The 13,304-nt window shown below is 36.9% G+C and overlaps 1 long non-coding RNA gene across 7 annotated transcripts in view; it reads left to right on the top strand.

Annotated features, from left to right (window-relative positions):
- LOC118535137 (uncharacterized) overlaps nucleotides 1–13,304 on the top strand; it is a 371,536-nt gene that overhangs the window by 121,595 nt on the left and 236,637 nt on the right. The window contains exon 7 of one of the 7 annotated variants that reach the window (XR_004917060.2): nucleotides 313–708. The exons of the other annotated variants lie outside the window; for them this stretch is intronic. This is a non-coding gene — a long non-coding RNA (uncharacterized LOC118535137). Of the gene's footprint in view, nucleotides 1–312; nucleotides 709–13,304 lie in introns of those variants that run through there. 7 annotated transcript variants of the gene reach the window in all.

Raw genomic sequence — 13,304 nt, 5'->3', positions numbered from 1 at the left:
ATACCAATCCTTGCCAAAGGCTAGGGAGAAGGGGAGGAGATTGACCAGAAAGTGGCACAAGAGAAATTTGAGGGTGACAGCCATAGTCTCTATCTTGGTTGTAGTCTTGGTTACATGACTGAATATGTTTGTCAAAACTCATATACAAAGGAAGGAATCAATTTTACCGTATCTATGTTGTAGCTAAATAAACCTGACATTTATTTTAAAAAATGCTTCTTCTGATCTGGGAGATTTTGTAGAACATGCAGCTGTGTATAATTCTGATCCTGCAAATTGATTTCCTAAACTTGAACCCATTTTTATTTCCAGTGTTTGAAATGTAACATAAAATGTCGATAGAAGCGCTGCCGTAGCTGCCACCATCTTTGCAGCACCTGCTGTCCTTCCTCATTTTGGTTCAACAGTCTGTGGCACTTTCTTATCAAAGAGCTCCAACCTCCCTTGCACCGCTGCCTTAAATGCCATCCCTACTCCACCTCCGTCTGCTCCTACTCATTTCTCCTTGGGTGCTTTAGGCTTTCCCTCACCTGGAAAATGGGAACAAAGGTGCCTATTTGGTATTTGTTGATGCTATTTTGAGTGATATTATTTTGTACAGGCTATTTTTACATTGTTGTTGCTGGTATTCTGAAAAAAAAAAAAAGGTCTTTTATGAATATCTTACATTCATTAACTTAAATAAATTTTATTTTGTAGATATTTTTGTTGTCCATTTTTAAAATCATATTAAAGAAACTCCTAGTTGCTATTTTTAAATTATTAAAATAGATGTGAAATATTATGAAACTTTTTTCCTGCATCTACTGAGATCACATTTTTTTCCTCTTCATTTTGTTAATGTGGTGAATTATTATTTTTTAAGCATTAAAGCAACCTTGATTATTATCATCTTGATTATTATATTTTATTTATTTTGTATTTATTGAATATGATTAGCTAACGTCTTGTTTAGGATTTTTGTGTCTATGTGCATGGGTGGGGTTGGACTTAATTTTCTTTCCTTGTGCTTTCCTTGTCAGATTTTGGTATGAAGATTATGGTAGCAAAACAAGATAAACAGTTTTCACTTTTCCCTTTATATTCTAAGGGTTTTTGTAAGATTGAGGACAACTCTTCCTTAAATGCTTGGAAAAATTCACCAGGGAAGCCATCTTGGCCTGGAGTTTTCTTTAAGAGGTTTTTAATCATGGACTTAATTTCCTTAATAATCACAAGACTATTCACATTTTTATATCTTCTTTGTTCATATTGTAAATGTTCTTTATTAGAATTGTGTTCATACCACTTAAATTTTCAATATTTTATCAGTGTAACGTTGCTTATAACATGCTCATATATATTTTCAATGTTTGTAGTATCTATAGTGATGTTCCTTGGGTGGTATGTGTTGTCTCTTGTTTTTCTTGATTATTCTTCCAAGAGTTTTACCAATGGGTTAATCTTTTCAAAGAATCAGTCTGTGGCTTTGTTGATTCCCTCTAAATGTATATTTGTTTATTTCATTAATTTCTGCTCTTACCATTCTTCCATTTTCTTTGAGTTTATTTTGTTTTTCTTTTTCTTACTTCTTGAGGTGGATACTTGGTTCATTAATTTTCAACCCTTCCTTTCTGATTTATGCATTTAAATTTAAAGGCTATAAATGTCCTGTAACATTTCTTTATCTACATCACAAAAATTTGGATATTTCATCTTTTGTTATAATTTTATTTTAATTTAGATTTAAAACTCTTCTAAGTTTTACTTTAATTCATTATTTGACACATGAGTTATTTAGTATTTCTTAATTTCCAAATATATAGATATTTGGGAGTTATCTTTTTATTATTGATTTCTATGGTTTAGCTTTACTAAGGTCAGATTTTAATTCCTCGAAATTTGCTTTTCACCCAATATATGGTCAATTTTTGTATAAGTGGAATACTTGGCTTTGTCTGGGATTTAAAATATGGTATCCACTGATTTCCAAGAAGCCCACAGTTAAGAATTCAGAAAGTTTGTGAGCTCAGATGGGCAAAAAAACTACATCTTTATTTTTATTGATCTCTAACTGAAATTTAATGTTTCCTTTAATAATGAATCAACAAGTCAGAGTTGGCTGCCAATATAGATATTTTCAAATCACAAAACTGTTGGAAATATCTTAAATATTTTTCTCCTCGCTATATTAAGATATGGTAGTTATTAGAGTACCTGCTAGATCATCTTGTATAATGCATTAATAAGGAAACACATGTATTACGGTACCATAGGTTTTTTTTAACATTTTGATAGTTGAATTTTAATATAATTGGTTTCCTTTGTATTCCTAAGCATTGTGTTTTATGCATTTGAGAACATTACTCTGAAAAGAATCCATAGGCTTCACCAGACTGCTAAAGGGTCTCATGGCATGTATGTGTGCACACACGCATGCACAGGCACACAAACACATGCATACATGGACATACATGGTTAAGAATACTATTGCAACAGGAGGGAAGGCAGAGTATATGGATACAGAAGTAGGGAGTTGAGCATATTTGGCACTGGAGAGGATTTTGTGCTATTGCTTCTAATTTTCTGAGTGATACAGATGTCAAGGTCATCGAGAGAGTGGGAAAGGAGGGAGGAGATAATGGAAATTTGAGTATAGGAAGGAAGGTGTGAATTAGTTTTCCAAGAGAAGAAGAAAGTTAATTTACTAAGAGAATGTAGTTAGATTGCAGGGCAGTGCTGAATGCCCACTTGTATTTTCAGACTTCAAGGGAGCCCACGATTGTGTATCTTTAACCTGCTCTGTTCAACTGCACAGAACAGAACAGTACCCAACTCTTTACTCCCAGCACTGCAGAGGGAGTCATGAGTTGAATTAAACAGAATTAGGATTTTCCAAAAGAGTAGGGTGAAGGGAGAGAAGAGCAAGGAAAATGAATGACCTATATAAAAGAGTGATACCAGAGATGGATTCCCAATACGCAGCTGGATAAAGAGAGAAGTGAGAACATAAAGGAGTTTATGATCAGTGGTAAAGTCAGTGGATAGGAGGTTTCCACAAGGTGGATGCATTTGTAGAGTGAGGGACGCTGCAGTAAATAAACTAGAGAGAGAGGAGGTAGATTTGAGAGAGAATGAAAAAAATGTTCTTAAATACACTAACAGAAATTATAGTTTAAAGGAGTGAGAAGCAAGTGAATATTTTAGGGAGGTTTGTAAGCTTACAACTGAAATTTTGACATTGAAATCAAGCCCTCTTTTCTTGACTGTCTGCTTCCGAAGATTCCATGCCTAATCCTCCATGCATTGTCTTCTCTGCCTCTGTTTCCTGAAGAGAGGAAGTTGTCTTTCCTCTCAGTATTCCTGAGACTGATGCTGTTATGGAGTAGCAATCTTGAAAATTAGTAAGACAATTGCTTAGCGTTAGTATTTACTTTGTGTTTGTTCTGTACTCTGTACTATTAGGCACTTTTTGTGTGTCTTTCACACATAATCCTATGACATATAGTTGAGTAAACTGAAGCTTGAAGAAGGAAATTAACAAGATTAATGTAATACAGGTATACCTGATGGAGCTGGAGTTTAAAAAAAGTGTCTGACTATAAACTGTTGATTTTTCCATGCTATTACCTTGTTCAGGACTCTTGTTTTACCACCATTTGTAGGATATGCTTATTCACAAGCCTAACTATGGTCATTGTTGATGGTTCCCTGGAGAAATGCGTTCATGCTCTTATCTTACTTAATTTTGCCATAGTTTTATTAAATTAGCTGAGCCTTAATTTTTTTCTTTTTTTTCCTTCTTGTCTATCTTCCTCGAGCCAGCAATCTGTTTTGAGACGATGTAAATAAAATGTTCCCCCAAGTCCTTCTGCTTAAGAGTATTCAAAATTTATGTGTCTTCCTTTTCCTCTCTTACATTATATTATTCTCAGTGTTATAATTTCTGTAAGTTGTGATTAAAGTTGTTCCTATACAATGTCAGAATGACCAATTTGTTATGTAATCCATGGAGGGAAAATCAACTTATCTGTTTAATAATATATATATCTAGCATGTTGTAGAGTGACTAAATTTTTAAACTGTCATTGGGTTGATTTTCTGCTGCCTAGATTTAACCTATGTATTATGAAGATAAAGCACTTTATACAAGACTTCTGGTTCAGCTGAACATATTCATTCATTCATTCATGTTTCCACCCTGCACTAACTCCAATGTATTAAAAAGATGTGATATAAGAAGTAGTGCTATTTCTAAAATTTCTCTTAGCTATGGGAAGTCCTTAGGAATCATTAGGAGATTTTTTAAAAGTTTATTTAATGTTTATTTATTTATTTGAGAGAGAGAGAGAGGGAGAGGGAGGAGGGGCAGAGGGAGAAGGAGAGAAATTCAAGCAGACTCCTTGCTGAGCATGGAGCCCAATATGGGGCTTGATCTCATGACCCTGAGATCATGACCTGAACTGACATCAACAGTCAGTCGCTTAAGTGACTGAGACACCCAGGTGCCCCTATCAGAAGATTTTAAAAATAAAAAGTGTTGGGGGAGTCACCTACAGTCCTCTGCTCTACTAGCTGAGCTATTGAAGAGACTCAAGAAATCAGAGAGAGAGACAAACCATGAAAGACTCTTGATTATAGGAAACAAACAGGTTTGCTGGAGGGGAGATGGGTGGGGAGATGGGGTAACTGAGTGATGGGTATTAAGGAGGGCATGGGGTAACTGGGTGATGTGCATTAAGGAGGGCACATGATGTGATGAGTACTGGGTGTTATATGTCACTGATGAATTACTGAACTCTACATCTGAAACTAAAGATGTACTATATGTTGGCTAATTGAATTTAAATTAAAAAAAAGTGATGGGGCCCCACTGCTATATATTTTTTTAAATTTTCTTAATTTTATTATGTTATGTTAATCACCATACATTACATCATTAGTTTTTGATGTAGTGTTCCATAATTCATTGTTTGCATATAACACCCAGTGCTCCATTCAGTACGTGCCCTCTTTAATACCCATCACCAGGCTAACCCATCCCCCCACCCCCCTCCCCTCTAGAACCCCACTGCTATATATTTTAATTCAGTGGTTCTAGGGCAGAGGTACATTACCTTTGTGGCAGTAGGAAAAGATCCCCCTCTGAGGATGCTGTCGCTTGGAGGCATGACTTATCTATCAGAATACATACTGGGGTAAGCAGTCCCAAGCAAGGGTGTGGGGCTTGGCAAGTAGAGCATGGGATTGATTTTAGCGTTCTTTACCTCTTTGGTCAGACATTTTGCAGGGCCCCAGTAAGCAGCCCTGGGTCTTATTGAGACCTCAAAAATGCTCTTTCTTTGTCATTGTTAGGGGTGCCATTGTACTAAATCCTCTCCTTAAGTGAATGTTGGCTATAGACTTCTGCCTCTCTGATTGCTCTGTACATTTGTATTGGGAAAACTAGAACTTCTGAGTTATTTTTTCCATTGAATATGTTCTAATGCTGTACAGAATTAACTCCCTTCCATCACCTGTGTTTATATGATGCCAAGTAATAAAACAAAGTAAATATATTATCTACACATATCATTTGTGCGTTCCTAAGTTCCAGATTTACCTAAACCTTTTGTGGGTGAGTAAAATTAATAGCTTTAATCTTAATGCCAATAATTACAAATTTAGTAAATTTATTGCCTATTCTGAACTGATCACTATTTACTGAGTTCTGCTGGGATGATATTTTGGGGTCACAAACATAAGGGTATGAAAAAAATCTTGCCTGGCAAAATTAGCACTTAGGACTAGAAAAGCTTGTGATTATAAACCTAAACTTTAAGATATATTTTTTTTTATTTTTGGAATTTGCCAAGCTGTTTCTAGAAGGGATGGTATAAATTTGTCAAATCTCAGAAACAAATAATGCCAGAAACAGCAAAATAGAATTGATCAGGGAGATATTTTATCTAGGGCATAGGATAAAAATGGCTTTGAATTCCCAAGGAAAAAAACTCAGGGACAATTACTTTTTAGAGACTTTGGCTATTCTGAAGTCACTCTGTCCATGACAAAGGTAATGATTTTGAAAAGTAAATGCAACAGCTCAAAATAGCTCTCCTTTAAAAAAGATCTAAATGTAAGTGTCATATTCAGGAAGTAAAGATAGATTTTGCACTTTTAAAAATGAAATCAGAGTTCTAAAGAGAAAGAACAAAGTAGAGACAAAAGTGTAGAAAATAGTTCAATAACCATGATGAAAGTTACTAGGATGATCTCAGGTCATAATTAAAAATAAATCTATACCTGACACAGATTCTAAGGTTTTAACAACAAACTAACCATATGTACACATTATTTTTCTTACAAGTTTCATATTGGTTATCATTTTTTCCTACTTTATAAAATCTTGATGTGCTTTTTTTCTGGTGATAATTGGAAGATTACTCCTATTGTACTCCCAATTCTCCAACTAAAAAAATTATTTTTAAATGTCCAGGATCATGGGCATTATATTTATATAGTGCTACCTACCATTCCTTTACCTACTTATTTATATTTTTAAAGGGATTAAAATATTAAAATGAATTAATGTTTTTTTATGAAAATTTTCATGTAAGAAAACAATATTAATACTTATTTCTCAAATGTTAGAATTGTCCCCAGATTAATGGTGAGATTACAAAGAATGAGCTAGATTTCTGATACCATAGTTGTGTTGTCTTATGGAGGCTGGCAAATGAACAAGTGTCTATTTCAAGATGATTTAAAATTCAAAACCAAATGTGCAATTTGAAAAGCAGCCATAATTATTTCAGTGAATATTATTGACTATTTACTACATGCCAGGTTGTAGGGATGTCAACACAAAGCAAGATATCACCAGTGGGGGAAGCTTGCTCATTAATATGGTTCTCAAATGTCAGATAATGAATTATCTCAAAATTTGAATCACTGATCTCTGTGGGTCATATGAATCATGGTTTCATTATAAAAGTTATTTAAATAACAAAATCTGTTATTTTCTCCTACATCAGTAACATGTTATGCTGGATTTTTACAAGACCATTTTATTTAAAAGTAAAACACAGATATAGAAACTCTTCACAAACAGATGGATAGTTTATTGATATATTTAAGGCGAGCAGCATGTAATCAGGAGCAAGTCAAGGAACAGAACTTTGTCAGCTTCCCCAAAAGTTCCTCCATGTATGCAGTCCCTCAAAAGTGATCACAACTTTACTAGTCAAATGTCCTGAGTCTTTCACTACATACAATGTAAATGGGAGTTGGGGGGACATAAAATGAAAAAACTGCAAATTAAAAGAGACTTTGAAAACATTTATCCCAACTCTGAGAGTAACTATTTCCTTCTTTTCTTTATGGTTTTCTTACCCAAGTGTGAATTCCTAAAAAGTGTAGCTTAGTCTTGCCTCTTTAAAAATTTTACTTGAAATGTTTTTAAAGTCTCTTTTAATTTGCAATTTTTTTCATTTTATGTCCCTCCAACTCCCACTTACATCATATGTAGTGAAAAACTCAGGACATTTGACTAGTAGAGTTTCCCACTGTCTGGATTTGGCTGATTTCCTTTTCATGGTCAACATCATCACCCACCTCTGTCCTTGTAAAATGGTAACTGGGATCCCTTTAGCAAGACTCTAGGTCCTGGCGTATTCCTTCATCAGAAGTCATGTAATGTCAGCTAATGTCTTTTTCTGTGATATTAGAAGATGTTCAATGCTCAATGATCAAGTGGGCCCCTGAGTCCTTTTGACATGACCTTACAAGTTTTGACAGCTTTACTGTATGGTTGGACAAGCTTTTCAGTCTCATCATTCACATTTTAATGTGAAATTTGTCTCCCTGCAATTTTTAAAGGCGTCTTTGCTCAAGTAGCTTTTCTCCTTTTACAGTGCTCTCTCTTATCTCTTGTTTTTGCATAGTTTTCCAAAAGATGGCAACTTACTTTCTGAGATTTCCTGGCTCTCTTCCCCTTCCCCACTTTTACCTAGACCTTCTATTTCCTTCATCTCTGCTTCACGTACCCTGCTTAATTTTGATACTACTTCCAGCAGTTTCTCCTCAGTGTGGACTCTCTCCTAAAAAAGAACCATGGCAAGTTGGTTTCAAGAGTACCCAAGCTCTAGGGTCTAAACTTCTCAATCCTTTTAGTTCCCCTCATGGAATCCTTTTATTCATCCAATATTGAATGGAGCAAAACCTCTCCTGATTTTAACTCTTGTTTCTAAATCAGCTTGATGTGCTTTCCAGTAATTAGCTGTTGGCTCTTTTGGGGTTTTCTTATTCTTAGATCCATCAGATTCCCTGCTTCTTTCCTCTGCTTTCTCTTGCTCAAGTGCTAATGCCATCAAGCCTTGTGGCTATAGTTTGTCTTCATCTGCTTTGTATTTTGAGGTTCATGAGGGTAGTCTGTCACCTAATATTTTCCATGGCTTATTTAGTGTGGTTCTTCTGTCTGTTTTTATGTTGCGATTCATGGCTTGTTGCTGTCACATCTTTCCAGAATCTTCTTACACTAGATTTTGGTATAGATAATTTGTAGCAGGTCCCAAATTTTAATAAACATGTATGGAAGAAAATTAAGGTTGAGAAGATTCTTTTCATTACTTATTAGTAGTAGTTTTTTGAAAACTTCAGAAAATTGCATTTTATTTTATTTGTAGCAACAGAGCAGCTTTTGTTAGTAGATACTGGTCTCAGAAAACCTCTATGAAGCCAAGACAATAAGACAGGGGAAATAGTTTAGAAAATAAAATAATACATTAAAACAGCCATGGTAAATAATCTACCTATAGTCAGAAAATAGACTCCATGATATTTTTGCCATGTAAATATCATAAGAATATGATGATTTTATTATCTAATGAGGACGTACTTCTGAGTGTTTATTCCTTTTGAAACAAGTATCTCTTTCTAACATATCGTTGTGGAACACTTTTAAGGGAAAGGTAGGAAGACTATTTCAAGTCTTTGTTCTTTTTAAAAATAAGATCCCATAAAGACATAAAGCTCTGGGAGACTGAAATTGCCTTGCTGGATGAGTGGATTGAATAGCTTGGAAGGCAATATCATCTCTTTCAGGTCATCAGAACATCATTTAGTAATCACTGATAATACTGCTAAAGATAGTATCCCTGTGGTTCTTAAGAGTTATTGCAGCTTCCGGGGAAGGGGGAGGCAGAGTACAATAAGCAATGGTGTTAGAAACATAAGATCTTGCTCCAGTCCTGATGTTGCCCTTAAGATGTATATGATCATGGGCAAGTCATTTAAATTCTTTAAGTCTTGAATTTTTCACCTGTAAAATGTATATTATTTGTAATTGGTGGCAGAGTAAAGGACCGTGAGGTAATTTAAAACAATTATAAATGTTACTATGAAAATACCAATTTCTGGGGAGTGGCTAATACCCATAACAACTGCATCTTTCCCTCAGTTTTCAATCTTTGGTAAGTGGTGCAGGACCTATTCAGTTGCCCAAGCCAGAAGTTCTGATTATTCCTTGTTCTTTCTACTGGCATCTAAACAATCACCAGGGCCTACAAAGTCCACTTCTTAAATATCTCTCAAATCTATTTGTCACTATACTTACATTCACTACTATAGTTCAGGCCGCCACTGCCTTTTGTCTGAATTATTGCTAGAGGACCCTTATGGATTTTCCTGCCTTACAGGTCTTACATTTTCTAAGAATAGTCTCCATGGTACAGCCAGAACAATTGTTTAAAAGTGCACAAGATTATAATACTTTCTTTTTTAAACCTTCTTAATTAATTATTATATTTAGATAAATTTCCAGCTCTGTAACATGACTTATAAGGCCTTTCCCTTTCCAGCCCCATTTGTTACCAGTTTACAGCCCTCATGAGCAACTGCCATGCAGTTCAACAGAACTAGCTCCAGTTCCCCAAAGGTGCTGTACTTTCCTTTGCCTCTGCAGCAGTGTTTTTGCCTAATATATACTTTTCCCTTCTCCATGTCCCCTAATGCCAACTGTTAACCTGCCCTGAATCCCAAAGACTGGGTTGACTGTGCCTCCCATATTGCCACAGCACCCTAATTTGTACTTATTTTACATTATACTTGCCTATTCAGTTAATTGCCTCCCACATTTGAACTCAGCTCCAAGAAGTCAAAGACTATGAAATTTTTACCATTATGTCCCTTGTGCCTCTCAACAGTATTTGTTGGATAAATGATTTACCATGTTGTTCCCCAAAAACTCATGCTCTGTAGCCATCATGGTGAGATGCCACTCTCCAGGCAGTCTTGGTTAGGAGACTATTCTGAATCAAACCACAAAAAACAGCTTCAACTTTGAAGGATAGGAAAACTCACATTCCTCCCATTCTTATGGAGAGAGATTATGTTCTAATGTTTTAAGAAAATCTCTGATAGATGTAATAACCACTTTCCAAAAATTGTCTTATTTCCTTTCTAGAAATTAAGCAGAATCTTTGTACATTAATATATGTGCCTCATAGCTCTCTGTGGTACTTGTTGTCTTTCCTTCAGATGCATAATGATTGAAGCTCTTGAAAATACATAGCCATCCATGAATCATTCTCTTGAGTTCTATTCTTACTAAACAACTCTCAGTCATTATTATATTGGTTTAAGTGGAATACCAAAAAGAAATCAAATGTTTACAGGCAGAAAGCCAATGTGAGCCCTTGGTACTCCTAAGGTGAAAAACTCCAAAAAGCTAAAAATAAAAAATAAAAACCAAGATACTAGAAGGGGAGGGAATGAAGAAACCATTCATTCAAAGCTTCTATGCTGGCTCTTTGCAAAGAAAAACTTTTACTCATAAGAGAAACTTTTACTGACTACAGCAGGGTTATATTCTGGGCCTCTCCCTCCATTTTCCACATCCCTGAATTCCCCTTTTCAGGAATATAGGAAAATGCCTGATCAAGAGGAAGCTCACCTACATGCTCACTTTTACATGGCTCTTAATATAGGCAGTGTTTTTCCATCCATTTCACAATGGCATTTCTTCCCACTATTGGAAAATCTGGGAATATAGAAAATAAAAAAAGTTTATTACCTTTTAAATTTCCAACAAGGGCTCTAAAACCCACTCTGAAAATGTAATGCATACTGTTGGTACTGCATACTTTGAAGAAACTTAGTACACAACTCATCTGAGTAGGTGGATCCTTCAGTTCATCCTAACATGTCGAGGTTGTATGGGTGTCTTGTTTTAGTAGAGATATAATCAATGGAACATCAGTTTAACAAAAGAATCAGTATCATCGTATCCAAGACAATAGCAATATATTAATGTTAATGTTGTCAGCATGTCCATGGGCTCTGAAGAATTTTAAAGATTAAAAGTCAAGGAAGGGGGCAGAAGTTGGCGGAGGAGTAAGGGACCCTCTTCCAACCAGTCCCTGAATTGAGCTGGATATCTAACAGACCACTCTGAACACCCATGAAGTCAGCCTGAGATGTAAGAAGATATATCTGGACCTCTACAAACAGAATTTCACAGGCAGTTGGTTTCAAGGTATGAAGCAGGGAGCCGTGATTCTGCTGGGAAATTTCAGAAGGTAAATGGAAGGAGGAGGGACCCATGGGGATCCTACACCACTGGTGAGGGATAGCCTCCCATGCTGGGGACAGGGCACAGACTTGCAAACTGGTAGCAGCGGGGAGAGGACTTTAGGGCAGCCCCCAGCCTGAAACCCAGAGTGGCAGGGCCATGCTTGCGAACTGGGGATGGCTGGCAGTTTTAGAAGCACAAAGGGCAGAGACATGCCTCTGTGCCCCAACCTGGAAGCGAATACTGGGAGCCCTGCTGAGGGGTGCACAACCCAGGACTCTGCAGTTTATAGCACCACAGACAGAAACGGAGATAGTGTGGCCTGGAGAGCTCACTGAAGAACAGACTGTGATCTCTCTGCTCTGAGGCAGAGGGTTGGAAACAATCTCTTCTGCTCTAACTCTCGGAAGAGAAGCGGAAAACCACCAGGGAAAGCCGCCAGAGAACAAAAGCCCCCCAAAACCGGTTTTCACTGAGCCCATGCCCCCCTACAGGGGGCAGGACAACTCTGCCCAAACAGGGTTGCCTGAGTAATGGTGCGGCAGGCCCCTCCCCCAGAAGACAGGCTGGGAGAACAAGAGGCCAACAACCCTAAGGTCCCTATAAAACAGGTGCATCTTGCTTTGTGGTCAATAATTGGACCCTGTACATTCCCTCAACCATCCCTCAACAGAATGACTAGGAGGAGGAACCCCCAAAATAGGACAGACTCAGAGACTGTGACTTCTGCCACAGATTTACAAATGGATACAGATATAACCAAGATGTCGGAAATGAAATTCAGGGTAGTAGTTGTGAAGACAATAGCTAGAATGGAGAAATCAATTAATGGCAACATAGAGTCTCTAAGGGCAGAAATGAAAGCTGAACTGCACAACTTAAAAATGCTATCAATAAGATCCAATCTAATCTAGATAATCTAACAGCTAGAGTAAGTGGGGCAGAAGAATGAATTAGTGATCTAGAAGACCAATTGATAGAAAAGAAGGAAAAAGAGGAGGTCAGGGAGAAAAAACTCAAAATCCATGAAAACAGAATCAGAGAAATAAGTGACACCATGAAACGTTCCAATGTCAGAATTACTGGGATCCCTGAGGGGGTGGAGAGAGAGAGGACTAGAAGATATATTTGAGCAAATTGTAGCTGAGAACTTCCCTAATCTGGGGAACTAGACAAACTTTTGTGTCCTAGAGGCAGAGAGGACCCCTCCCAAGATCAAGGAAAACAGGCCAAACCCCAGCATGTAATAGTAAAACTCGCAAATCTTAGAACCAAGGAAACCATCTTAAGGGCAGTTAGGGGGAAGAGATTCCTTACATACAGAGGGAGGAACATCAGAATAATGTCAGACCTATCCACAGAGACCTGGCAAGCGAGAAAGGGCTGGCAAAACATATTCAGGGTACTAAATGAGAAGAACATGCAGCCAAGAATACTTTATCCGGCAAGGCTGTCATTTAGAATGGATGGAGAGATGCAGAGCTTCCACGACTGGCAGAAACTGAAAGAATATGTGACCACTAAGCTGGCCCTCCAAGAAATATTAAGGGGAGTTCTATAAAAGAAGAAAGACCCCCAAGAGTGATATACAACAGAAATTTACAGAGACAATCTATAGAAACAAGGACTTCACAGGCAACAATAAATTCATATCTTTCAATAATCACTCTCAACATGAATGGCCTAAATGCTCCCATAAAATGTCACAGGGTTGCAGATCAGATAAAAAGACAGGACCCATCCATATGCTGCCTACAAGAGACTCATTTTGAAC

The sequence above is a fragment of the Halichoerus grypus genome, chromosome 1 (genome assembly GCF_964656455.1).
Source record: "Halichoerus grypus chromosome 1, mHalGry1.hap1.1, whole genome shotgun sequence".
Taxonomy (NCBI): domain Eukaryota; kingdom Metazoa; phylum Chordata; class Mammalia; order Carnivora; family Phocidae; genus Halichoerus; species Halichoerus grypus.
Note: the sequence above shows the minus strand (reverse complement) of the source record. Positions and strands in the feature narration are given on the sequence as shown.